The sequence below is a fragment of the Columba livia genome, chromosome 1, assembly GCF_036013475.1.
Source record: "Columba livia isolate bColLiv1 breed racing homer chromosome 1, bColLiv1.pat.W.v2, whole genome shotgun sequence".
Taxonomy (NCBI): domain Eukaryota; kingdom Metazoa; phylum Chordata; class Aves; order Columbiformes; family Columbidae; genus Columba; species Columba livia.
Window position 1 is genome coordinate 171,893,164 of NC_088602.1, and position 27,514 is coordinate 171,920,677.

A 27,514-nucleotide genomic window follows, 5' to 3' on the forward strand; every position below is an offset into this window, starting at 1 on the left:
AATTGTATCACAGTATCACAGTATGTTAGGGATTGGAAGGGACCTCAAAAGATCATCCAGTCCAATCCCCCTGCTGGAGCAGGAACGCCTAGGTGAGGTCGCACAGGAACATGTCCAGGCGGGTTTTGAATGTCTCCAGAGTAGGAGACTCCACAACCCCCCTGGGCAGCCTGTTCCAGTGTCTGTCACCCTTACTGAGAAGAAGTTTCTTCTCAAATTTAAGTGGAACCTCTTGTGTTCCAGCTTGATCCCATTACCCCTTGTCCTATCATTGTTTGCCACCGAGAAGAGCCTGGCTCCATCCTCATGGCACTCACCCTTTATATATTTATAAGCACTAATAAGGTCACCCCTCAGTCTCCTCTTCTCCAAGCTAAAGAGACCCAGCTCCCTCAGCCTTTCCTCATAAGGGAGATGCTCCACTCCCTTAATCATCTTAGTTGCCCTACGCTGGACTCTCTCCAGCAGTTCCCTGTCCTTCTGGAACTGAGGGGCCCAGAACTGGACACAATATTCCAGATGTGGTCTCACCAGGGCGGAGTAGAGGGGAAGGAGAACCTCTCTCGATCTACTAACCACCCCCCTTCTAATACACCCCAGGATGCCATTGGCCTTCCTGGCCACAAGGGCACAGTGCTGGCTCATGGTCATCCTGCTGTCCACATGGCACAAACATTTGTTGTTCCTAACGACTTCACATACATTGCTTTGCACTTGTATCGTGCTCTCTGGTTCTTTGACTACACAAGAGGATAAAGGCCAATATTGCCTTCTTTACAGCATTTGTTGTTTTACACCTTCCTTATGTCCCCTCTGTTTTCAAAGGCAGTCTTTTGTGGTTTTTTTCAGCTTAGCAGTGAGACAGCCTTTCACTGGGCATTGTTACAGCCCCTGTCATGATTCATAGCTGTAACGTCCTTTAAGATACAATAAGCAGGGCTGAGAACAATGTCGCAGGTAGAGGTTCACCAACTATTTATAACAACATTGTAACAGCCTAAGTATGATGCTCTGTCCTCCCTTTCCCGTATGTATGTCAGCATTCCTCTCTTTTCTCCACAATCTTGCCCCAGTTAGCCGAAGTTTTCACTATGGACATCTCACTCATTTGCAATTTATTTTTTTCTGGCTTCATATCAAATAAAGAAAAAGCATGTTTTCTCCAAGAAAACCACACTCCCTGGCCAGACACGTGGAAGTTTCTGCCACCGGAGGCCACACGTTGGGCAGCAATGGCGACATGGCACCCGCCTTCTTCCCGCCACCTCAGGGAGGAGCCTCCCGCTCCCGCACGGCCGGGCGCCCACCCCAAGGCGGGTGGCACGGGGCGGGCACGTCCCGGGCCGGGGGAGGCCGGGTGAGGGGGGGCCAGACCGGACCCCGCCCCCCCGCCTCACCGTGTCCTCTCAGGGCCTGGTGACCCCGATTGCCTCCCAGGCCTTCGCCGCGCCTTTTGGAAAAATACCCCCTTATGAACTAATACCGAATACAAATTAAATGTCAGCCGGCCCCGCGGCACACGGCGGCCACAAGGGCACCTCTGTCCCTTTAAGGGCGAGGACCCGCCCCCTCCCTGCCCCCGCCTTCCAGGGGACGCTCGCCCCCGCCCCTACACAGATGACATCATCCCTGCCTTTCGATTGGCTGTCCTCCCCATCAGACACTCGGTGCACGCCCCGTCCCCGCCCCCTCGGCCTGCCTCGGGCCCGTTAGCTTCCCCAGGTGCTCGAGATCCATTGGCCAGCCCCGCTGGCGCTCACCCGCTCCTCTCCGCTCTGATTGGCGAAGCTCGGCGCGTGTCGCGGAGGCAGGGCGGTGAGGGGCGGGCGCTTCCGCGGTTGCGAGGCGCCGGTCGGCGGTGGCGAGGCCGGGTCTCAGACTCGGGGCAAGCGCGTTCTCGGCGGGCGGCGGCGGCTCCGCCAGGGACGAGCGGCGTCGGAGCGAGATGGAGCCGTGACCAGGTGAGTCCGAAGCTCCAGCTCGGCCCGGAGCCGCGAAGCGACCTCTGCCGCCGGGGGCAAAGAAAGGGAGGGGGTGGGCGCGAGCCCGCCCGCAGGGACCCGCCCCCGTGCGGGTCTCGCGCTGCCGCCCAGACCTCTTCTCAGCGGCGGCCGTTGGTGCGGGGGGAGGAGGAAGGGGGCAGCGCGCGCCCCTGTCCCCCCAGCCCCGGCGGGGGCGAGGCGGTTTCCCGGCGCGGCTGGACAGCTCCGCTCCGCGGGGCCCCGGCCCGCCCCGAGGGCCCTCCCGCCGCCGGGGCACGGCCGCTCCCTCCGAAGCCCCCGCGGCGCTTTCCCCTCGGCCCCGTCTCGCTTCTGCGCCGCTCCAGCCCCTCCTTGCGTTCTCCTCCTGAGAGGGGCTCGGCGCGGCTTCCCGAGTCCTGAGCGCCCCGCCTTTAGTAGGTCGGCGGGGTTTTTTGCCTGTTGTTTTTTGCTTGTTTGTTTTCCCAGTGCTTTCTTTCCTCTCTTTCCGATTTTATAAGCCTGGTAGTGGTGACAGTAGTTTATAAGGGTTTGTGCAGCAGCCGTCCCCTGCCGTCCCCACCGCTCCGTGCACACACTGGATTGTATATTAAGTGAAGTTAATTTTCCTCACTGAAAAGATGCTTGTCCGTGCTATGGTGAGATGTGTATTTCAGGTAACATTCGTGTCTCCCAGCTGTCTGTCCAGTGGGGACTAGATCTCCCTCTCTGTGACTGTAAAATCTTGTTTCAAAGAGGGCTGTAATTTCACATGTCCCCTGATGAGAACTGTGACTATTTGCCTCATGTGTAAGTGGAAACACCCTCCTGAGACCTTTATGAACTGCATCTGTGTACTGCATCATGCAAACTGTTTGCTAACGTGGTTCTGTGTTGTTCTGTTTTACAAGATGAACCTTGAGTGAGCTGAATAAGGGGTTTCAGGTTTCCTGCTGCTTATAGCACTTCCTTTCTTGTACCATGCTTGTCCAGACAATATTAGGGTCTCTGCCATGAAGCTGCATTTTTCAAAAGAAAATGTATTTTGAAGGCATAAAAAAAATGTTTCAGTGTAAATCTGTAGCTGCTCTGCTGGATCGTATAAAACCAAAATGTGCTTTTTTATTTCTTGGTAGGATTTGAAGACACAGCTGTGCATATTTGGAATATATAACATGTAGCTATTCTGGGCTGAATATGTCTATCCCAATGTTTCTAGCGTGGGCATTGGTAAAATTCAGTATGCAATTCTGTCTTTATTTTAAATATGCATTTGACATCAGGGCTAGTCACCTATGGCTTAGCTGACGTATTGAAAGTGTGTTTTCTATTTGTGTGTTGGTTTTACTTTCAGGTTAATATCCAAACAGACTTTCAGCACTGATTTCAGAGCATATCTTGCTGCTTGAACAAGAGCCATCAATAGGCATTTGTAAAGACACTGTTAAAATCCATACTATAGAACTGCTAGAAACGTAATGCCTTTAAGGTCTTTGTAAGTATTGCTGAGAATACTTCAGTCATTTCTGAATATGAAAGTAGAGGGACACCCATTTGTTCCCATTTGCTGCAGTGATTAAATGAGTGATCTAATAGTTGTGATTAAGTAGACTCTATTATTAGATTTTAAAATAAGTGTATGATCTGAAGCTGACTGTGAGCTCCTTTTCTGTTCTTTAGATTTGTGCTTTCTGCTGAAAAGAGAAAGACTCAGGGCTAAAAGCAAATGCCATAAGCTTTTCACAAGTAGGCAAATTTGCACTTCTTAATTACCAGATATTAACTTACTGAGTCCATTTCAGTCCTTCATCTTTTTTAATTTAGATGCCAAATGTAATTTCAGGAAAAGAATGAAATATTACTAGTTATAGCTTCTTGGGCATCATATTGTTCCATACAGAATGTAAGTAGTGCTGTGTTTGTTAGTTCCAATGGTTGCAGAAGTGACTTTATTTCTATTTAATTAAGGTGATCCACTCAAACATCATGTGGGAGAAACCCCCCAAATCTTCAGGCAGGAAGCAGATAATGAACTTTTTCACAGACCCTTTCATCCTTGAACCTCCAGGTTAAATGTACATTCAGCCAATCAAAATACCCCTTAATTTAGTAATAATAATAATAAAAAGCCCTACTGGATTTCCTTCGCTGTTGAGCCATGATTATATTACTGTGTGGTATTTGATGGGGGGAAAAGGGCAGCTGTACTAGATAGAGAAGGATCAGAGCAAAAAAGGGTTTGAATGTTAGAGCAGAAAGCAGATAAATTCTCAGGATGTGCCAAAACATTATCACAAGACAAATTGTTACACTCATTTTGAATGTGCAAGGTGTCTCCATATCTGCTTTTTACCTCAGAAGCACAATTTATAGCGATTCCAAGAGTCTTCTGTCTTTACTCTCTATACTCAGCTGTCGTTCCTGTGTTGTAGATGATACAGTTGGGCTGTCTCAATGTCTGTTTACTTACTGATAACTCAGTATGATGATTAAGATCCCTTTTGAAGAGTACAGTTGATTTCCTCTGTGTAAAAAGAGGTAACATTTAGTAAATCTTATTACAGTTACACAATGCTGTTCCTTTAAAGATTTTTTTTTTTTAAATCAACCGTGTCCTGAGGGTCAATGTCTTTTCCTGAGAAACTGTTGAAGAGGAAGCAGAAAAAGCAACTGTTCAGCAGTCTGAAACCGTCAAACACCTACTCTGGGAAAGCCAAATCTAATTATTTCCTGCTGGACACATGGCTGAACGGAGACTGAAAACAGAGGATGTGGTTACACAGACGTTTCTTTTAGTGGTGGGGCTGTCTTAAACAGCTCATGTTCCCATCTGCCTTTTCTTTCTTCTTTTTTTTTTTTCCTCCCTCCTTTTTTCCTCCCCAGTGTGTGCTGTCACCTCAGTAGTGATGGTATGTCTGTGGGGCTGTATGTGGAGCCAGGTTAGAGACCCAATTTTTAATCTGTGGGTATTCTATTCCTCTCCTTCTCAGCCCCCAAAATAAAAGGTGGGGGAGGGCCGAAGGAATGCATAGCTGGAGTGGAGAGAGCACAGAAGCGGATTAGTAAGAGCTAAAGCTAAAGGGAACATTTTTGGAACCATAGTTAAACTGTTTCTATGATTCTTCTTTTATAGCGTGTGTCAGATGAAATGTATGAGTTTGTGCACATTCAGAAACTCATTCCTTTGTCAAATACTCTGTTCTGTCCTTCATGGACGTAATGTACGTGGTTAATGTGTAGATTTTACCTTCCCTCCTTTGACTGCTTTATGGAGTGCAAACACTGTTTAGTGGCTTCTTCAAGGGAAATGAATGGCATTTGGGTGAGGACAGTTTGCGTTACCAGGCTTAGGTATGCCACAGTGGTCAGTCAATGCCTTGAGATTTTTAAATGCAGGTTGTCCTGCATTGCGGAGGGCAAATGGTATATGCAGTTTACCCGGAGTCTGCCATCAGTGATACTGTGTTTTCAGACATGAAGAAACAACGCTGGCAACAGTAGCTCGCTCTCTTTGATACTTTTCTGTTTCTGATATGAGGCACTTATTGTCCACACAGATAAATGTGAGAGTTTGCCGCTGAGCAAGGTACTGTAATTGCTTAAATTAGATTGGTTTATATGTCAGACATTGAAGTAATGAATTTAGTTTGTGCAGCATTCCTTTTACCTTCCCTCCCCCATTTTCTCGTGTGTGTGTGCAGCATCATTATTCTTGTGTGAAGAAATATTTTGGATTTAGGCACACAGCCATACAGATAACATCTCTGTAAAAAGGTGAAATTCAACCCACAGTCACAAGTCTTTTTAAATCTTGAAAGCTAAAGGCTGAGCTTTTAATTGGGGATTTTCTTTTGCACCTTAACCTCATGCCATCCGTCTGCTTTTGCTCTCTTACCACAAACCAGCATGTCAACTACTTCTGCTTATTCTTCTTAATTAACTTGTGCTCCCTATTTCAGCTTGTTTTGGCCCTGCTGATCCAGAAAAGCAGGGTTTTTGTGGAGCACAGCAGAAGAAGCGTGGTAGCTGCTGCTGCATGCGCCAGCACGTTATTTGATAACAGCTGATCATTGGGGGCTGCCTTTATGGAAGTTCCTAGTTCACTGAAATAAAAATTCTCCACTGGACATGGTCAGGAGCGGCTACTGCTGTCATCTCAGCTTGCCATGGGTGCATATTGAAGTGTGTATGTACCACAATGCAGGAGCATCTGGCATAAAGCAATGCAGAAAATTCCCTATTTTGTGATCTTCCAGAGAGGCAAATAACTGTTGGCTGCACATCATCTTCAGAGTACCTTCGTGTTAGGGGAACAGGAGATCGAAATGATATCTCTAGTGTTGTGAAATTAATCTTGTTCTGGGACAGGAGGCTACATCACAGGTTTTTTCAACCTCAAGTTATTGCTTCCTGTAATAAATGGCAATTATGACAAGTTCTAGCCACAGTGGGGAGGGGGTGTGTATATACTGTGGTTCCTTGAGTTATACCCTTTCTGTGGTTTAGGAGAGACACTGGGGATATGTCTTCACTGCATGATTGATCCATACAGTTGACACCCTGTTTAGGCTTACTCAAATGAGATCATCCTTTACACACAGCCATACCCATGTTATGATGAACTCATTCTTTCTGCGACTGTTTATATGTGTGAAGGTACAGCTCTGAGCAAAGATGAGACAGGATTCACTTTCTGTCGATTACCGGGAAACTTTTTCCCTTTCAGGAAGAAACTTTTGGAAAAGCATTGACAGACTCGAATGATTTAAAAAAATATTATTTTTCTCTCTCTCTCTCCTGATTTTTATAGCAATATAAGAAGTTTCCTGGCAGAAAGTGATTACAGTTTGCATTCTAACTTAACTTATATTCCATTGTGTAAGATGGATTCAAACCTGGGTGAGAGGTTTCTCTGAGTGATTGGTAGGGCCAAGTTAATGTTAAGCCTAATATAACTGTGTCTCTAGATTCTCTCTTGTACGTCCTGTCAGGCATGCTTTACAGCAACGGATCGTCTGGAATCTGAATCTTTTCAAAGCCTCCATCTGAGAGGAAGTGTAGCTGTTGGAAAGCTGGGATACGAATTCTGCATTGCCGTGTTCAGATCAGACTTGCAAATCATGTCAGTGAGTTTCTGTGTTGTTCAGATGTGCTCAAACTCCAAGTCACCAGTGAAGGCAATAAGCCATTGTAATCACTGGAATAGCAGCCATTTGGCTTGAACATGTAAACACTGACATACAAACATTTCCATTGGATGGAGAAGTTTATCAGCAAGATGAGACTTCTGCATTTCTTAGAGATGACACTATTTTTTCTTCAGAAAATGTAGGACAGTAGAGTTTTGCCTGTATTGACTGTATAGTGAGAGGAAAAAGGAGGGTTGGAAGAATGTTTTTATTGGGCTATAAGAAAAGAATAACAAAAGCAATTTAAATGTGGATTTTTGCCAAAATATATTTCAGTTATCAGATTAATCTTTGCTCACTCACTGCAATATAGAAGGATCAGTAAAGAACTTGTCTTTCATTACAGTTGTAAGGCTGTTCTGCTAAATTTTTGTGTAGTCTGACTTGTTATTTTGAAGGTAGGGTGTGTCTCTTTTCTGTTCTGTCTTCAAGCTGGATTGAAATGCCATGGGGTGACTGAATAAGGATAATGATAGAAATTCATGATACCTGCAGCATCTCTTAGCTTAATGGCACAAATATTAGAAAAAAAGCTGATGACTTTCTATGCCCTTTGCAAGCCAGTTTTTTTCCTACTTGGGGTTCCGATGACTAAGGAGTAAATCACAGGATGCAATACTTTAGCCACCTAAGACTGAGCAGAAACTTCCCTGACAAAAAGGACTGTAAGTTTTAGAGTTGGCCTTCTATTGGTCAGAGTATGTGGAATAAAACTTCAGTTTTTAGAAGAGAAATAAAGATAAAAATATGCTGTTCTGGAGGATGAGTTATGTGTGGGAGAACAAGGATCTCTGAACACCTGAGAAGGCCTATGGAAGTGCTGGAAACTCAGGAGAGGTGAATAAATTGAAGCAAGGAAGTTATTGAAATAATTTGTCCTGTTTTCTGAATGTGTGTTCTCATGTACACATTGATACATGTGCACATTCTTTTCTGAAGGATGGTGCTAAGTTTCTGCAAAGGTGCCAAAAATCATTGAGTGTATGTGTGTATTTATATACATATACACTTAATCTTCGTGCCTACCTTAAGAGGTAGGACTTCAAAGTCTTCTGTATTGTGCCAGGTGAGATGTCTATCCAGCCTGGTGTCTTGTATTGGTCAGTTGTTGGTAATAAATGCCTTGGAACTGGGGGTGTACAGAGAGGTTCTTTCCCCCTTCTGCCTCACCTGCCAGCTGATTAGGCATAGCCTGTTATGTTCTTCACACCTGGAATATTCAGCAGTTTGAAGTTTTCCAGAGAAAAACATGCTGAAGAAAATACAAATTTTTTTTTTTTTTGACTGATTATGGGGTCCCACTTCTGTGAAAGACTTAACAGGTGCCCTGTACCAGGTGGTAGGACAGGCAGACCAAGAAAAGGCTCAGTGTTGGAGATGTCTTGACTCGAAAGAGATTCAGGAGAACATGGATCTTAAGGGCTGGAAATGAAATGCAGCAGCATGATGATTGCAACAGCACTAATAAAGCTGGACAATCTTAAATTGTAAGAGAATATCCAATGAACCAAGTTTACTGTAAATAAGGGATTGGCCAGGAGAAATGTTCAAATATATTCTGTCTCATGTGTGAAAAGCAGTTTCAGGCGTACCTGTGTCTCAAAACAAACAAACCCCAACAAACAGAAATTAAAAAGAATCCCGCTCAAAACGAAACAATGCTGAAAACTTGCTCTGGAGTAAAGATTTAATATATGGATACATTTCACTCACTTATAATTTGTGATTTAAAAAACCAACATGATCACAAGCAAACATTCCATACCTAATTTTTGATGTTATGTGCCTAATGCTGTCAGAAGAATGCTGCAGCAAAATTATTTTATCAGATAATATAATAAGCTACTTTGTTCATTGGATTGGAATATTAAGCTCTTAACAGTGGTTAATTGTTCACTATCTTTGTGGAAGACTTACCTTGACTTCTTGAGAGCTTTATTGCGTTGCCTTTTAGGAAATCTAGGATCCACAATTCTGTAAAAAGTACATTTTAAGTATATACTTGGTTTTGTAGCCTTGCATCATGATTATATTTTAACTACATTTGTATCAGTTTGGCTGCTTTATTAAATAAAAATAATTACTTGTTATGGGTTCTGACATAAAATTAATTGTTTAAGTGGTTGTAAGTAATTCCAAATATTGACTTGATGACAAATACTTAAGAGGTGGCTGAATGACTTCTTGATTCTGTGGCAGACCCACGATTAATGTCTGCTGACACATTTTATTCAGAGAAAAACTGAAACATTCTCTGAAAGGCATTGTAAGGGAAGCTTCTGAAGTAGTAGTGTCCTTGCTTTTTCCTTTCTTTTTTTTTTTTTTAAATTATTTGTGTCAGTGTTATAAGTCCTTTCTTCCGCAATTTGTTAATTGGAGGAGAGTTGACCAAGTAGTTGTGCAATTCATTACTTGCGGCTGCTTCTAAATAGCTTCCTCCTTTTATGTTTTGGGGATCAGAGAAATCTTTCCGATTTTGTGATACACTGATTATCCAAGCTCCAAGCCTCTAGCTGTGGTCATTCTTTCTTCAGAAGAGGCTAAGCAGTCTAATTGGTCTTATTCCATCTGATGTTAAAGTACTAGACAGCTTGCTTTTTTTTTTTTTTAATTTTTATTTCTCCTCCCTTCACTCCAGCTATGTTAATGCTTGTGTCCTAAGTCCATCCAGTCTGAAGTTTGTATTTGGGGAGGTGCCTGGGTTTCTTTTATTTTCTCTTATTGACAGAATATCATGTCATCTCAACTGCAGTTCTGTGTTTCTGGTGTCTAGGAAGCCCTAAAGTCTGAAAAGCTCAAGGGAAGGAAATGGCATAGGAACTTTGTGTTAAAACCTTCATATGATGATTTGTATTTTATTTTAAGGTGTCTAAGGAGGTAGGAGTGGAAGTACAGCAATTACAGACCAACTTTTGACCTCTTGTGTTGCTGTTTGAGACAACAGTCTTCCAGAGCCTCCAATAAATTATTTCCTAGTCAAATACTGCTGTGCATGCCTGTTAAAACTGTATTGCCAGAGAAAAGAGGTGTGTTACTTCAGTACCTTTATGAGTTTTTAAGGTGTGCAGGATGGTTGCCTCCTTTCTCCCCCTCCAAAAAGGGATTCCCATTGCAGTCTTGACAAATCTCTGAAATGCAGCCTTTTTTTTACCTTCCCTTGTTTTTGTTTGTTTGGATAACATGGTGTCATAAACTAGTCATAATGGTCTCCAACTGTCCAATGTTTAAGAATGATTTCAGTACAAGGACAGGAAGACTGCGTGTATCATTTGGTGAATATTCTGTCTTAGTAAATCTCAAATGATGCATTCTTCAGAACTGACAAGCCAATAGTCCTACAGTAAAAGTTCTGCTCTGCAAATAGCAGGGGTATGTGTATGCAAGTGTGGCAGTCTCTCTAGTATATCAGTCCCACTTCTGTTGTGTATGCCAAATGAATTAAAGATTGTATGAAAAAAGAATCCTAGATAAAGGACTTTACTCGTTATTCTTGAAGGGGAAAATGGGATGTGCTTGTTTTTGTTTTTTTTAAGATCTCTGAGAATTTGTGTCTTGTCTTTCAGTGACTGGGGAGAGAGCTGCTGGCATGGAAGTGAGCTGGGTTTGTCTGTGGGAACTGTGAGTAAGGTATGTATTGTGTTCTCTTTGTTGTCTTCAGTCTATACATTTTGTTCTTATGTGCTGAATTAAAAATTGCTTGTGGTCACTAAACATGAAGGATAGTAGTGCGTTAGAGATGGAATATTTTGAATTTGTACTAACATCAGGTGTGACAGCTGTCCGGCAAGGACTTTGTAATGTAAGAGTAGAAATGGCACACTTCAGCTGCCATTTCAGCTGATGCCTAGCAATTAGTCAGACTTGTCACAAGTTAGCTGGTACTGTTGCAAACTTTTTTCAGTATTAGTGATACTTGGCTCACCAGGCTGATTTATTCAAGTATTATATATAAAGGCAGACAATTGTATCTATACAGTAAAACTGTAATGTCTGCAATACTGTAACTGAGCTTACCATGATACAGTAGCCCTCAAAAGAGAGCATGATGCATTCAGACATTATCTGTGGTCCCAGGCTGAGTCTTACAATAAAGAATAGAAAATATTTTACTTTAGCACCAGAACAAGTCTTGGTTTAGATATCCTTCATGTGCTGGCTCTTGGTATTTTTGCTTCAAAGAAAGAAGTAGTGAAGGTGGAATTTGGTATCCTTTGAGTTGGCAAAGAACAACAGCAGTATGGATTCCCTCAGCCTTCCACGATTGTCTTTATCCACATTCATTAAATTTACATGTTACGGAGCATGCTTTGACTACTTAACTAGTTCTTTTCAATGAACTGGTTAGCTTAGATAAGACAGTAATATTGATACATGCTTCTCTATGAATCACTGAAGAAAATTCTTACCTATTTTTCAGTAGTGGGAAATCCAAGGGTGGAAAGTCAGCTCTCATAGGGAAAAAGGGAACAGAAAATCTGGTAACTCAGTCTCAGTTGATGGACTTTCCACTTACAGGAATGTTGTGCTGGGTAGGTGCATTAGGAGGTGCCAATAAGTTCAAATAAATTTGGATTCCACACCCAGTGTCCATTGATGGGGAGGAGAGGCAAAGTCAGTTCAGACTGGTTTAATTTTTGTAGACAGTTAAATGCTGTCATGACTAAAGAATGTGACTGGAGTCATAAAACTTCTTGCAGACTTGGTTTCAGGCTTTGGTTTCACACTGGACCAAACATAAGGTAACTGAAAGCTGTCGCTCTTCAGTGGGCCCTGCTCCTCTGTTTTTCCTTTTGAATAAGATCTAGTGAAGCTGTGGTTGCAGGATTCAGATTGCTAGCACAATCAGAAAACAAGCATGTTTCTAGGTGTAGCTTTCCATCAGAACAGCAAACTGAATTGACTTGCTCTGTGGCTGCAGAGCCACCGGATTTGAAGGAGAGAATTTCAAACTGAGGTGAGATGATACAATATGTACCTACACTTTCGGTCACAGCCCATGATCAGACCGAATTAGGTAAAATGTAAAACTACTTCCTCAGACACACAAAAGTAGGTTGCCAAAAAACATTGCCATAAACAGTTAAAGATTCTTAAATTTTGCAGTTTTTCCTGCTGCTTTGTGCTGACGTGAATGCTTGTGTCAGGAACTGAATTGACTGAAATTTAACTACTCTACCTTTTTGTTTCCTTTTTTTTTATTTTAGAAATTTATTTTATTTTAGTCTAGATTGATTTATTGAGCAACCTGTATTTTCTTGCCCAAGTCACCAATTTGTTATGCCCATCCAGTTCTCATCCCAAACTTCAAATCTTCTGCATTTGAAAATGTATTGTTTCTTGTGAGGTCTGAGTTCTACTTTCCTTTTGTCCAATGACTTTGTCTCAATCTGCCATAAATTCACATTCAACATGAGTTCCTTCATACTTTCTCAGCCCACCAGTTTTCCTGCCATGAATTTCCAAGTCAAAGCTCACATTTGGCTGCAGATCATCAGTATTCCCTTTTCTAGTTTACTCTGCCCTCCCTGCCTCCATAGGTTGCTGGCGTCCGTTGCCACGTGCCTTTGCTGCTGGCTGAATCCGTTGCTGCATCTGCTTGCCCCTCTGGGGTGGGGAGGAATGCTTTGCCTCCAACATGATGAAAATTTTAAAAAATGCATCAGAGAGCAGTTGCAAGGCAGTCAGTCAAGAGGTGGTGGAAAACAGGCAATCCTGTTGTAAACGCACTGCAGTTCATCATGCATTTCTTTGGCACCAGTGCAGGCTTAAACAGCTTGCTCCCTTTCATGGCTCCCTGTGTTTTGCTGGCATTGCTGTTTTTGTGGCCATGGTGAGCCACTCTGGGGAACAGATCCTCCTGGAAAGAAGTGTTTTTTTTCTAGATTATTTTTCATCTGGCCCAGTACATGTTGTCTCTGTGAGATTTATGCTAGTTTCACAATGAGGAAGGTATGAGAGTGGGAATGTGTAGCAGGCTGCTTAAGTTGGCACTGCTGCTAGAGGTTTAAGTGTGCTCTTTAACATTACGGTTAAGTTGATCTTTCAGTGAGCTGCTGTTGCATAGGCTGGTCAAACCTCCATGCAGCTGTGCACTCCTGCTTCTTCTGTTACATCAGAGCTAGTGACTGTGCAGCCACAGGGCACATCCAGCTAGCTGGCTGATCCTGTAGAAAGTGTTTTCTAATTTTTTGCAGAGTTAATCGTCTGCTGGTTCGGCTGACCTGAGTCACCCCATGGGTGCATGCTCATTAGATCAGACAAAAGAGAAGCAGCAGGAACCAACAGCTCGTTAGCAGAAGACTGGATTCCTCTTTTAGTTATGACGTTGAGCTATATCACGACCAAGGCCTAAAATATACAAGTGTACTCATTGACACGTGAGACCTGAACATCGCATCATTTTTGCTCTCTTTTGCTCTTTGAGCTTCAGTAGAAATTGTTATTTCTTCAGTAGTCGTCATCTTCAGTCTCTCAAACTAGATGATTAATTCAACACACTGAGAGGTACAATAGAATTATGTGTCTATAAACTACTTTGCTAGTTTAAGGTTCAGTGTCCTCTGAAATTAGAAGGATGTCTTCTTCATTCATGCTTTGAACTTAATTTCAGAAATGGGTGCAGAGTTCATTCTTTTAGAGCAAGGATTGTTTGTTATAAATATAATTGTTATTCTCAAAACTAGCTTTGGTATTATCAGTTCTTCTGTGTATCCAAAGTTCCATGAGTTTGAAAGCCACAAAGTTTCTCCAAATACATATTGAATCACGAAAAGTATTTATTAAAAAACATCTGGAATGCCAAACTACATTTCTTAGCCTGCTGTTTGTGGTTTTAAGAAATGGATGTTTGATGATTTTTCAAGACCTCTTAAAGGCTTTCTGTCACTGCTGGACTGAGTAAAACAAATGCTTGTGTATTATGAAGGAAATACTTAGGGCTTGACAAATATGGCTCTTGATGAGTTCTTGTTAAAATCATGTGTGAGGCTATGTTTGTCTACAGCAGAAATTATGCAGCTGATTGCTTTTCAGTAGATGTATTCTTTTAATCTTTTCCCCCTCAAGTCCTAACATCTCTATACAGCTGTTTGTGCTTTTTGTCTGATAACATTTTTTGCCATTTTTATTGCTGGCCTGAGCATGTTTTTTGACTCTTGTACTGATAGATTTACTGGAGGTGGTAGTGAAGAGACTTGTGGTGATGATTCAAAGAGGTTCTCTTACTGTAATGTTACTGGCACAGTTTACATACAGATTCAGATTCTCTAGCTCGGACAGAAAGTTGTACTTATCCATGTTTTACAAGCATCATTGTTCACATGTGTTGCAATCTTTGCAGTTTTAATAGGGGCTATGTAGGGTAGTGGTTTGTGATCCTGGTAAGGTGGACAGTTTACGCCTTCAGATCACTGGTTCTAATCCAGAATGAATTTGGTTACTTTTTTGCTACCCTTTCCCCACTCCACCTTCCCCAATTACTGTGAAAGTGAGAGAAGTTGATGTCTGGTTCATTTTGCAGGAGACAAATGCATGTGCAATCACAGAATGGCTGGGGTTGGAAGGGACCTCTGGAGGTCATCTAGTCCAACCCACCTGCTAAGGCAGGTTTACCCAGAGCAGATCACACAGGAATGTGTCCAGGGGAGTTTTGAATGTCTCCAGAGAAGGAGACTCCACAACCTCTCTGTGTAGCCCATTCCAGTGCTCTGGCCCCGTCAGAAGTAAAGAAGTTTTTCCACGTGTTCAGATGGAACCTCCTGTGGTTCAGTTTGTGCCTGTTGCCCCCCATCCTGTCAATGGGCACCACCGAAAGAGTCTGGTCCCATCCTCTTGACACCCACCCTGGAGATATTTACAAGTATAAGTATGTGTGTCAAAATAAAATTCCATAATCTAAGAAGGTCTCTCTTTAGTGCCCTGCATAGTTTGGTTTCTAAACTTAAGTTGGTTCCTCAAGAACAAGCTGCTACATTGTCAGGGTACAGTCACTGTGATGCTTACCTTATTGCTTACTGCATTGTACATACTTTGCAGACAATGTCATCAGTTTAACTTTCAAGCAGATGTAATTCTAATTCTGCCAAAAGCTGTGTACCTGGGTTAAGCTGACCAACGGGAAACTCTTTTTTTTTTTTTTTTTTTTTTTTTTTTTTTTTTTTAATGCAACCTTGGACGTTGTCCTTTTTGTGACTTTTCTTTGGTATCTAAAGATAAAGTGGGTATCGCTCATTCTGACAGTTATAGCTCCTCAAGCTAATGTGATGCTTTGGCTTCAATCTGATGCAAACTTCTCCTGGGTTATTCTTTCGATTTGTGGTGACCTGGGGGTATAGTTGCCTTTGGGAATGTCACGGCATTCTCTTCTCACTCATTTCAAAGCTTCATCCACTTAAAGCCACTCTACCCCAAGACTGCCTCTTCTGTTGGCTGGGTGATCTCAGAAGGCTGCTCTTACGTTTAAAATAAAAAAAACCCCTGTCTTCTCAAAATAGCCCAGCTGCACACACATGCTGTTAGGTGCTGGAGGTTGCTTAGCAATTCTTAAATTGGTAGGAAGTTGCTATTACCCTGGCAACTCAGCCCCAAAATGCAAACAAGGGAAAGCTGTTTATAGAGGTGTCCTTGCTTGATTTGGGAATTGTGGGTTGGTTTTGTGTGTTGTTTTTTTTTTCCCCCCATGCCTCTCTGATTTTTACTTATGTATTTTTAAATTCCTTTTGTTTCATATGGTTTACGCTGGTTATTGAGGTTCCACATTAGGGAAGGTGGTACTGTTCTTTGGTTCATTTAAATACTGACTGTCAATATCTTGATTATGCTATGAGTATGTGAATATCGCCAAAATTGAGAGGAGTCTTGAATGCATGAAGACCTAATGCATGTGTCTGTTTCCACACAAATGTTGGACAGATTAAACCATATAACAACACCTTAAGATAACACTGCTACCAAAAGTAGCCATCCTGATTTCTTTTTATTTCCTTGTGCCTCATGCTAGCCCAAGTTTTTGTGTGGCGGGGTGGCAAGCCAGATCAGATCAACAACTGATGCAGATTAAAACTAGTAGTTTGTGTGTGTGTGGCCAGGTCAAATTTAACACAAGTCAGCTCCTTGATCTGGTTCAGCCTGTGCTGGCCCACAGAAGGTGAGGAATGAGCAGGCTGGACTGTTCTGTTGTTGGCAGTGCCAGTTTAGTGTCTAACCAGAGGATGTGGTCTTATGATACAACTAAGTTGATCTAAGCTGGCTCTTGCCAAAAGGGCTGGTCTTGGATGCATGCCTTTGTTGCTTCCTTGTGCCAACATCGGTGCTTGTCTGGCCTTATGATGGGATAATTAATGGAGCTAAAATGGCAGGAAACTAATCCTAATCCTTTCTCCCCCTCCTAGTTTTCTTTTCACTTTTAGCTCCGTGAACTGTGGGTCAGACAGTTTTGAGTACTGCATGTATCTGTTTTGTTTCCTTTTCACCTCTTGGGCTTTGAGCTATCCTTGAGTGATTCTGGATGAGCAGCTTTATGAGAAGTTTCTGTAAGTAATTTTGTCACATGGTAAATGCAGAGTAGAATACTTTTTTTTTTTCAACCAAGGAGTTAAGTTAATCCGGTTTACTGTGTGTTTACTGTGATATGGTGTTAGGATGGCAAGAGGATGCACCTAAAAAGCTACGATGTAGAAGTTGCAGAGTAATTTAGTCTTTGTAGTTTACAGGTTTGATAAACATATTTTTCTCCCCCCAAACAATCTTATTTACTATGGTTCTTAGTCTTATCACTTGCACAAAAATGACTCTGCCATGTTCGTATATGTGAAATTGAGTTTAGTCAGAAAGTATATTTCTATATTTAGGAGTAGTGTATCATGCTTCTTTTGAGCAGGTCCATCTTCTCCCTAGTGCTGTGGTCTATGTTTTTATTGTTGAGGCAGTGGTTTTGTGCATTATAGAAATGTAATTTGAGCACTTCTGGCTCTGGAGAGCTCACTGTTGCCCCTGGATTATGGTGACATAGCTGTGTGTGTAGTTGGCAATGGACTAGAGTGGGGAACTGATTTTGCAGAATACTCAGAAAAAATGACTGGTTTCCAGCTAAATGGACTCTCCAGTAGAAGAAGGGGCAGTGTAAGGACAGAAATGAGCAGCTGGACAGTGGAGGACTTGATGGTTGCTTAAACTGGTATTGCTGCTGTAGAACATCTGTGGGATCACAGCCACTCTTGTCCCAGAAGCAGCTGGCCCAAAAGCAGAAAAATACCATGATAGAAAGGCTTTGTCTGGCTAGGCAACAGATGCAAATCTTTGAGAGAGTACTCACCCTGAAACCCTTGTTGAGAATAAGAAATAGTTGCTCTTAAGACTGTCCATAAGCTTTGGGATGACTCACTTATAAAGATCATGGTATGGCACATTTCTTTATGGGAAAGTTTCTAGTCTGTTCAGAAATGACAGGAAAACAAACATTTTAAAATTTTAATTAGGTTCTAAATATTAATGTGTGTAACTAACTGATTCATCATTCTACAATGACAGTTATATAGTGGTATAACTGTCTGGGAACTTTAAAACCAGTCTTAGTGTTGGTTACAGAAAAGGATTCCATGCCTTTCACAGGACTTCCAAATAACACAGCATGGATGATCATAAATCCTCAAAGCATCTTCCAAATCCCTCTGTGTCCTCATCAGTCTTTTAATTGAAAACATTGAAATCAAACTCACCCAATTATAGCTTTTACTGTAGTCTTGTAGACCGGATGCGGTGTTTTGTTGTTGTTGTTTTTTAAGTGGGGATATGTTCCATACTAAGACTTGGCATTGCTCTGAAAAAAGTTCCGCTTCCCTTAGGCAGTGGCTTGATGTTTGGATGCACTAATGGAGTAAGCAAGTTCTCTCCCCTGTGCTGTGCTGGCACAAGTGTTGGTGTGGCTACACAGCAAACTGCACCAGGGTCCTGATTTAGCTGGAGTGTGATCCAGAAGACTAGTGTTTATACCTGGGTCACTTTCCTCACTGAGTTATCATGTGTCACCACAGATTCTTGTGCTGGCCTGGAATGGGACAGGATGTGGAGGAAGGAGAAGGCAGCATTTCTTAATGCTTTTAATGGTTCGTCCCAGTTTAGTTTCATTTGAGCAGCAGCCCTACTTGGACTAATAGAATTGTTGTCCAGTCTGTTTGAGATGCATAGAGTCACATTGTGATATTTTTGCATTTTGTGGCAGTGTCCTCCTGTACTGTGCTGGTTCAACTGTGGCTTGTATGGAGAAATCAATCCAGCTGAAAATAACGTAGGAGAAATTGCATTTCAGCTGAATCAGCTTTCTGATACGGGTTACAGTGTGGCTATACAAGCAGCACTGCTACCACAATGCAAGGACACAGTGGCAGGGCAAGAATGAATTTTAAGGCAAGGCAAGGTTTGCTTAAGAGGTGTTACCTTTGTGGGACAACTATTAAATGACATGCTGACTGCGATTAAGAAGGAAGATACCTTCCATTGGTGGTGTCTTCTGCATGAGTTAGGAGATCTGCAGGTCCAGGTACAACTCTAGTGATAATCCAAGCCCTGTACTCTAGTTCCATTGTACAATTTCCTGGAGAAACTGGTTTATAATCCCCGTACCAATGAACACCACTTGGTATGGTGTTGCTTAGGGCTACATAGCCAACTGGTGTGCGAGCGCTGAGCTCCTTCCCCACTCTGCATTGTGGCTGACTGGCCTAGACTGCTTTGACTATAGCTTGATACTGTGCTTTTACATAAAGATTATAGTTTCAGTGGACTGGCTAATGTGAATACACCTAGATGAGGAAAATAGGTTCTGTTTTACAGCTCTGTTGTGAAAATGGTGTTTGAAATGTGACTTTCTTAGTTTATACAGGTTAGAAATTACTGTTTAGAAGAAAAATCCAGTATGTTGGAAGTTGCTAAGTACATTTGCTGTTTTCCTATTTAAAGCAGATCATGCATATTTGAGACGTGTCAAGCCTTTTTTTCCACTTTTGGGAAGAGGAAGGAGCTCTTCTTCTCTAGGGCAGATTGAGGAAGGAAGGTTGAGTCTCCTGCCATTCCAAATCCTTGCTGGGTGGGCATTAGGTATATCTGTCACCTGTTTCTGGATTCAAGCCTGACTGCACGTGTCCTTCCACATGATCTGACCTAACGGTCATGTGGCACTAGGCAAAGTGTAGTGTCTCCAGTACATCTCCTTCGATAAAGCAAATTGACTTTGGCTTCTCTAAGACCATGACAGCAGTCCTTACCAGCCAGCCTCCTAACTGAACAATTACTCTTCCTTTTAGCCCCTTTCTACAGGCCTCCCATCTCTACAGGGACAGGGCTTGAGGCCAATTACATTGGTCATGATTTAACTCTTTCCAGCCTTTGTAAGGATTGCTATAGCTTACCAGACTATGTTTTTCTAAGTCTGTGGTTTAAGGGTGTGTGCTTCCAGGCTTTCTGTATCCATCGTTAAGAAATGAAGGGCACAGTCCCATTTTTTCTCTTTGCTGATTACCGTTACAATTTGCTCTCAAATGGATATGAATGATGTTTGCTTTGGACAGGAAATATATCAAGGAGGGTGTAGGCATTTTGTAGCCAAATTGTAACTGAAGTAAAAGCAAATACTTCATATGGCAGTAAGGTCTGGCTCTGTCTCCTTTGTTTTGTTGTAACAAGCACTAGCTTCAGTTGGAGGTTTTTGTTGTTTTCTTTTTTTTCCTCCACCCTTCTTTTCTTTGTGTCTCTTCAGATCATGACATAGGGTCCTGGGAATGAAAGTGTGACAACATAGATAAAATAGCATGTATTCATTACCAGTAATTCTTATTGTTGCCTTGAATATATACTGAACACATTTTTGAAACAAGTGTACTGCCACTCATAACTTGATTCTGGGTATTAGATAGCAAACATTACTAAACAACTGAAGTACAAAACCGAAAAGGAAGTGGGGAAAATGAGTGTTTGAGCTACTTTTTCAGCTATTAATGTGTTGAATGTTGTCACATTCAGGTTATTATGAGTGTTAAGTGAGAAATACTTAATAAACTGTATTGTTGAAAACGCTGCTCCAAATTTACACTTTCTAATTGATTTCTGCAGGATTATCCTGATAGTTTTTACTTTTCTTCTTTGCAGCTTGCTTCACCTGCATCTTTTTGAAGCTGAAGGTTACCCTCTGGGAATGCCTTTTGCTTGATGCATGGCTGAAGTGCAGCAGTTATATAGTGGTAGACTTCTGAGTTTAGACTGGCTGAAACAGCAGCATACTAGGAAGCAGGAGACTTCCATCATCATTAATCAAACAATTGCCCTTGTATAATGTCCGTTACTGTTTAAATGTTGATACAGGAACCGTTTCACTGGAGACTTCCAGCTGGTTTGTTTCTGTTTAAATTACTGAACATAAAAGAAGTTTAATTTTTACATAGTGGTGGATTTTAAATACTTCTTTAAAGAACTATGGAAATGTCATGAAACATTTAAAAATTACTTATTTCATTAAAGCCCTTTACATATTGCACATTTCAGTTACTGTGTCAGAGGTTTCAGACTGGAAAGCTTTTTTGCTTACTTTATGTGGAATATTTTTCTTGCATTCATTTTTGATTGATAGCAAATAGAGAAGAGAGAATGGCACAAGATAATTGTTTTTTGAAATGCAAATGATTTTATTTGAAAATCCTCATTTGTTGTACTCAGCTGTCCTTCCAGGTTTATTATGAAGGATTACTTTACGTGACTGGATTTCAAATTGACAGTTGTCCTGGTAAAACACCATTGTGAGTATAAAGGGAGAGTAATCAAGAGTTCAGCAAGGTTCTAGATAGGCCATCTTCAATGGAACAACTCAGTCTGTTCCTTCTCAAGACTGGGTTCCTAAAGGACCAAAAGTTGAGAAATGTTCTCACACTTTTTAAGAAAATGATAATAATCTGTAGTTTCATCAGTAGTTTCTGTGGTGACACTTTCGGAGGTTTATGCAAGTTTATAAACTGCTGAATTTGGCAAGTTTCAATCACTAGTTGGATTTGAAATGATGATGATAACACAAACACTGTGCTAAAGAATGTGTTTGTCTAGAATATGGAGACACCGTGATGGACTTGACATGTGGGTTAAGACTCTTGTGTGAGACTTTTTTTTGTTTGTTTGTCTTACAGGTTGCCATCACGAAAGCCAAAGTGGATTTCTCCGGGGTGGTGTGCCTGCCCCCTTCCGTCATTGCTGGAAATGGGCTGGACGGAGGAGGGGCTGGCGAAAACGATGACGAGCCGGTGCTGGTGTCACTTTCAGCGGCCCCCAGCCCTCAGAGCGAAGCTGTTGCCAATGAGTTGCAGGAGCTCTCCTTGCAGCCCGAGCTGACCCTCAGCCTCCACCATGGCCGAAACCCCAACCTGCCTCCCCTCAGTGAAAGGAAGAATGGTAAGTGGTACAGTGCACTTGTGCCTCCTGACATACATCCTCACTGAGGAAGTACTGGTGGTGTTGTCATGGTATGTGTTCTGATGACATACCATTTTATATTACTTCTTATAATGTTTTATTTGTATGAAAAACTAGTAATCTAGAGTTCACAAAACTGATTTACATCATTTGATGGGAAGGATTGACGTTACTGGCTATGGAAGTTCCAGAGAGCTTCAGTGACAAAGGCTTGAGTTTATTATTTTAGGTGAATGCCAGAAACAACTTCCATGTGCTTTGTGATGACTGAAAGTTGTGAAAAGCTGAGACAGTCGAAGGAAGTGTTAGCTCATCTTCAGACTATGGCCATCTGTAGATTTTTCTTTGCCACCTTGGTCTGCAATTACCAAGGGTGAGTAGCATTCTCACTGCAAATGTCTGAAAAGTTTTGTCAGGCTTGTTAGAAGAAGGAACAAGACCTAGAGTTAAAAACAAAATATCCCAGTAGGCCTTCTGATCCTAGGGTAAGAGTGACCTGCCTATGTTTCTTGAGCTACGGGTACCTTATGGACAACTGTGGTATAAATACCTCTGACTGTTTGGCGAGTGACAGTAGAGTGGCAAAATACAAGGTCTCTTGGTGACCAGAATTCCTGTTTATGGAAAAATGTGAACTGTCTGAAGCTCAGGGCTCCCATGAAAGACTTTGCGTGTTCAGCCCCATCCCGTGACTGACTGATGAAACCATTTGGTAACTGGTAGCTTCTGTTTGGGAATTCCTCTTGGTGATCTCCCTTTACTCCACCCTCTGCAGTATCTGTTGGTGGCTCTTGGCAATATTAAGGTCTTGCTAGAGTGTAAATTCTTGCTCTCAAGTTCACCTGCAAGCTACTATGGATTTGAGCATGGCCGAGTCCTAGTGCCTTACAGAGTTGGGCATTATATGTTGTATTATATGCATTACATGGAGTTGCATGGCACAGCATATTAGAAATGCTGGTGAGCTCTGGAGTGGCTTTATATGAGAATGTAATGCTTTTGATGAAGTGATTTAGAATATATGAACTGTAGGACAGTAGTTTGGATTGGAGCAATACCTCACTTGATGTGCCTGGTTCTTTACCTCGAGAAACTGATCATGCCCTTCTCTGAACAGCATATCAGTGTTTTACTAGTTGGAAGAATTAATTAACTTCAACCTAGAAGACTGTTTTTAAGAGAATAAAAAGAGTTTCCTCATTCGTATACATTATATCATCATTATGTGATTACAGTTGTGTTCATAAGCCTTAAAAATGGAGAAGCTGAAAACTGAAAAAAAAAAAAAAAAAAAAGAGAATGAAAAGCTTCTAATCCTTAATGTTTGCAGTCCTCTAAGTATGAGATAAAGGTGATGGTGGTAAATAAAAGACAATAATAGGCAACTGAGCATTTTGTAGTTATGAAAACAAGGAGAGATTTCAAATTAAATTTAACTGGGTAGTTTTGAAGGTGGTGGAGGGCTTGAAGGCAGCATGGGAAAAACATATGACCCTTGTTTCCAAAATGTGACATCTGGCCACCTGAAGGTGACTTTGGGAATTTACTGGAGGCAGAGTTCTTATCTTGGTGAATAAGATATCATTAAGGGTCCTACGCTGGGAAGAATCAGTTTATTCTTGATGCCACAGGGAAAGGGATAGTAGTGGGAATGGCTAAGAGTACCTTTTTAGGAAAGTGAAATTTGTAGCAGCACTTTGAGTGGATACAAGCAGGACACAACAGCATTGTTATGGTCAGATGAAAAGATATTCTGTTACAGAAAATATAATCTTTATATGATTCAGTTGTTTGGATAGGTTTAAAAATTGGTACATTGGGAATATTTTACAGAAATAGATGGTTTTCCTCTGTCAAAATGATGTTATTTTTATGGACTCAACCTTGAAGCTGTGTCTTTGTGGGCTGCAAATCTGCTTGACTGCAACAGGTAACATAGACTTGAGTTTAAAAAGTATTTGGAAAGTAATGCCTCTGCCTATACCTTTTGCCAAAGAAAATTAGGATATTCCCGGAAATGACTCATTAGGTGGGTCTCTTCAGAGCTGATTCTTTATCAGGGTTCAGCACAATAGTGGGAATTTTACTGCTGGAGGTGCAGCTTTTCAGACAAGGCATAAAGTCCAAAGTCTCTGATATAGACTACCTGAATAGTCCTTATCTTCAGAGGTATACAATGCTCTTTTCTTCTAGGCTGCAGTATGTCGTTATGTGTTGTTTGTGTGTACATTAATTAAAGTATTGTGGGACAGAAAGCTGCTGTTGAAATATGATTATCTGCAAACTGTCACAGCATAAAAGGAGTCTTGGCTTAGTGAGCTGTTGAGAAACATAGCTGATGCATTTTGAATTAATAAATGGGAACTTTTCACTTGGAGTAGAGGTTGGACAGCTGTTGAAAGCTGTTGAGCTTGTTAAAGGTCCTTCTTTTTAACATGGTCTATCTTTGTTGTTGTGCCGTTGGCTTCAAACATGTTAAAAAAACCTTTAAGTGAGATGACAATCTGCTTAAACATTTAAGCAATCCAAAGTAGTTGTAGAAACATATCTTGTGCAGTGAAACTGCTTCTGTGACAACTTGCCAAATTCAAGGTATGAGGAAGATTCAAGCTGAGTGGCAGTGGGAGGGGAGGAGATGGTAAACAGGAGGCTGGCTGGAGGCTGCCTATCTGTGTCAAAGGGTCTCCAGTTTGCAGTTCTAGACAGGCATTGCTGACTCACAGCTGAACTAACTACTTGCTCTCAGCGCTTCTAACAGGTTAACCCGTTCTGTAACTTTTGCTCACAGAGACTATGTTTATCTGTAGATGTCTGTAGAAAAATATTACATGGATTTGTACTGAATATGTTACTTCTGGTCATGGTTCTGGAACATAAATCATTAGCTGAGTTAAAATAGAAATCCCTCTGGCATGTGAAGCATCATGGAATTATGTATCCCATGGGAGAACTGGGAGTGCAGTGTGCAGTCCTGTAGGCACATGCTGCTGTATGTCCTAGAACAGTGGATTCCTTTCCCCCCCGCCTCCCGCCCCACTCTTAGAGAACTGAAGAGCAGCAAGTGACAGTTTCTGGGGCATTTCTCATTAGTTTTGTTTTTGTTTCAGACCCACTCTCCTCTTCGTATTTTTCTTTCTTATCACAGCTACACATCCTTTTAAGTGTATGTACCTACAAGGATAGGTATACCTAGATACATGGGTGTGAAGATCTTAAACATCTTGACTGAATAGTTGTTATTAAGTTACGCTAAATTTAAATGCAATAAAAGCTATTAAGGATATTTGTGAAGTATTGGAACATAACAGATAGATAGGAAACTACTGGATGATTTTTTAAGGTCCCTTCCAACACAAACCATTCTATGATTCTATGAAACACTTTCTTGTCACTTCAGTGGAAGGAATCCTTATGTGGTAAGGTGTTAGTAAAATATTTCGACACAATGATGAAGTTCTATTTGGACATCAAGCTTAATGGAACATTTAAGGTGTAGTTATTTAATTTGTGCTTCACAGTGGATTTTCTACCCAAAATTCACATTCCTTCTTTTTTTTACCCATGTACATCAATGCCTCAACTTTCTTTAACTGTGAGAGATTACCTAGGACTGACTCATTTGTTGCCACACAAGCCAAAAAAAGGTCATTACAGAGTCATCTGAAGCTCTCAAGTGTATCTTGATTTTTCTTGGTCACCTATACTAAGATGCCAAGATAACTTTTCCCAACCCTTAGGGCAGGGTTAGAGCAAGGCCTTGATGAATGTGGTTACAAACAAAAGGAGAAAAAACAGATGACGAATATACAAATCTTAAGTAGTTTGATCATTTCTGATCAAAGTTCTCCTTTTATTTAACTTTCCTTTGAAATTATTATAATTGCTCCACTAGCTTATTGACCCTCTCTCTTGACCCATTTTTTCCAGATGAATTAATAGTTATCTTTGTCCAGAGGTCATGAAAAACATTGTGTCAGAAGCCTACAGCAGTTCTGGTTTCTACTCACTGTAGGCTTGTTTAAGATGAGGTAACATTCTTTCGAATGAACTGTTGCATTTTATGATTACATGTTTGGACAGAACTTGTACCAGCTTGTCAGTTTTTGGGGTTTCCTTGATCTGGGATGCTTGCCTTCTACAAAGTACCATATGTGCTGGGGGGAAGGAGACTAGTTGGAATGTGTGGAATTTTGGTATGACTTGAAGTCATGTAACAGGTGTGTGGTTTAGGTATCAGAAGGTACTCCTGTTACTGTAAAGACCAAGTGCTGTACAAAGCATGGGATTAGTTGTTGCCACATAAGCTGCTGGTGATTATACTCCCTTACAAATTAGAGAGTTGAACTTTTTAAATGGTTCTAAGGAGCTAATTTAGTGCCTATGTGCTGATGCTCATTTATTGTTAAAAGACAGGAGTAATATTTAAAATGTTGATTAGGGCACCTGGTTTTATTTCAAAGAATTGTGTAGATGATTGCTTGTATAATTATTTTATTAGATTATATGGTCCTGTCTCCCTCCCCTTCTTTCTCTTTCTTGTCCTGGATTGTCATTACATTGAATGCAGTTAGATTTAGGATTTATTTCAAATGGAACTTATTACAGTGATTTTGCAGATTTTATAACTATCTTCTTGCTACTGTGACTTTAAAAACGTTGATAATGTTTTCTTAAAATCATATCATAAACTGTCCTTTTAAAAAGTTAATATTGTGACTTGTCAACTCACTTCAGAAGTTAAACATGTTTGCTTATCAACAAGGGTGGTATTTTATGCCTGAGAAAACGTTTTAAAGAGACAGGATTATTCTGAAATTATTTTGAGGTGTATTTTTTTTTTTGTTCTAGTGTATGTCCAACTTCTGGAATTGTGTGACTCAGTTACATTACCAAGTGGTGGTTACTTGCCTCATCCAGAACTTATATGTGAAGAAGATTAAGTCTGTATTGTAATAAGAGAATCAAGACAGGAAATATATAGCTCCCTCTCTGATCTGTCCTTCACACACATTCCAATGAGGCTTGCTGTTTTCTCTTGTGTGTGAGTAAGTGGAATGGTTGGTAGAATGAAAACAACCAGTCTATCTTGGATAGATTTGTGTTAAAATACTTTATGTCCCAGGAGACTATAAATTTAGTGTGCTGTCTGAAAGTTTCTGATAGAGCTATGAGATTCAGAGCATGATAGAAATGATTGGCCTGTTACTGATGGGAGCTACTAAAAGCTGAGAAGTGGTAATCTCTTAAAATATTTTAAACAAACTTTTAAATAGTGATGCAGGAATAGTTGAGCTGGAAGAAGTAATGCCAAAGCCAGCTTTAATGTGGTGGCTTTAACAAGTTAGCTCTCAACACAGTTTTTGTTTGCTCCTGATCAAGTTAACAAGTCACTGGTTTGTAATATTCCTCTCCCTTCTGTTTCTCCTTTCTAGTTTCTCCCTTATTTCAGTTTGCATTTGAGATTTCAAGTTTCAGGGCTGATGGATGAACATCAGACATACAGTTTGATAGCTATGTAAAAACATTCATTTTTCTTGAATTTATACTACTTGCTAAACAAGTCAGGCCCAGATCTGGGCAGCTGTTTTGTCTATGTGAGTAAGGACTTCTGTTGCTGGTTTTGATGTTTAAAATATTAAGGGTGATAGTGGGGAAAGGAAGTCTGGCTCTTTAAAGAGAGAATGCGATTCAGCAAGATTCTCAGTCTGTTCTGCTTAAACAATGAGTGGCTGCTTCGTGCAAGAGAGATTGCACGTTTCACAACAGTCAATTGCTGCTAGTACTTAGCAAACTGAATCTTAGCTTTGAGTGATAGCCTGCTGCTGGAATGTGTGGCTTTCCTCAGGAAAATTTCAAATTTTCTATAATTCATTTATATTGGGCTACTATCAGACACTTCTGCAGGCTGTAACTCTCCCT

General features: G+C 41.2%; 1 protein-coding gene across 1 annotated transcript in view; it reads left to right on the forward strand.

Annotated features, from left to right (window-relative positions):
- The first annotated feature begins 1,728 nt into the window (after positions 1 to 1,728).
- MRTFA (myocardin related transcription factor A) overlaps positions 1,729 to 27,514 on the forward strand; it is a 95,519-nt gene continuing 69,733 nt past the window's right edge. The window contains exons 1-3 of the mRNA XM_065046729.1: positions 1,729 to 1,961; positions 10,711 to 10,774; positions 21,313 to 21,574. The gene's annotated coding sequence lies outside the window, so the exon portion shown is untranslated. The remainder of the gene's footprint in view (positions 1,962 to 10,710; positions 10,775 to 21,312; positions 21,575 to 27,514) is intronic.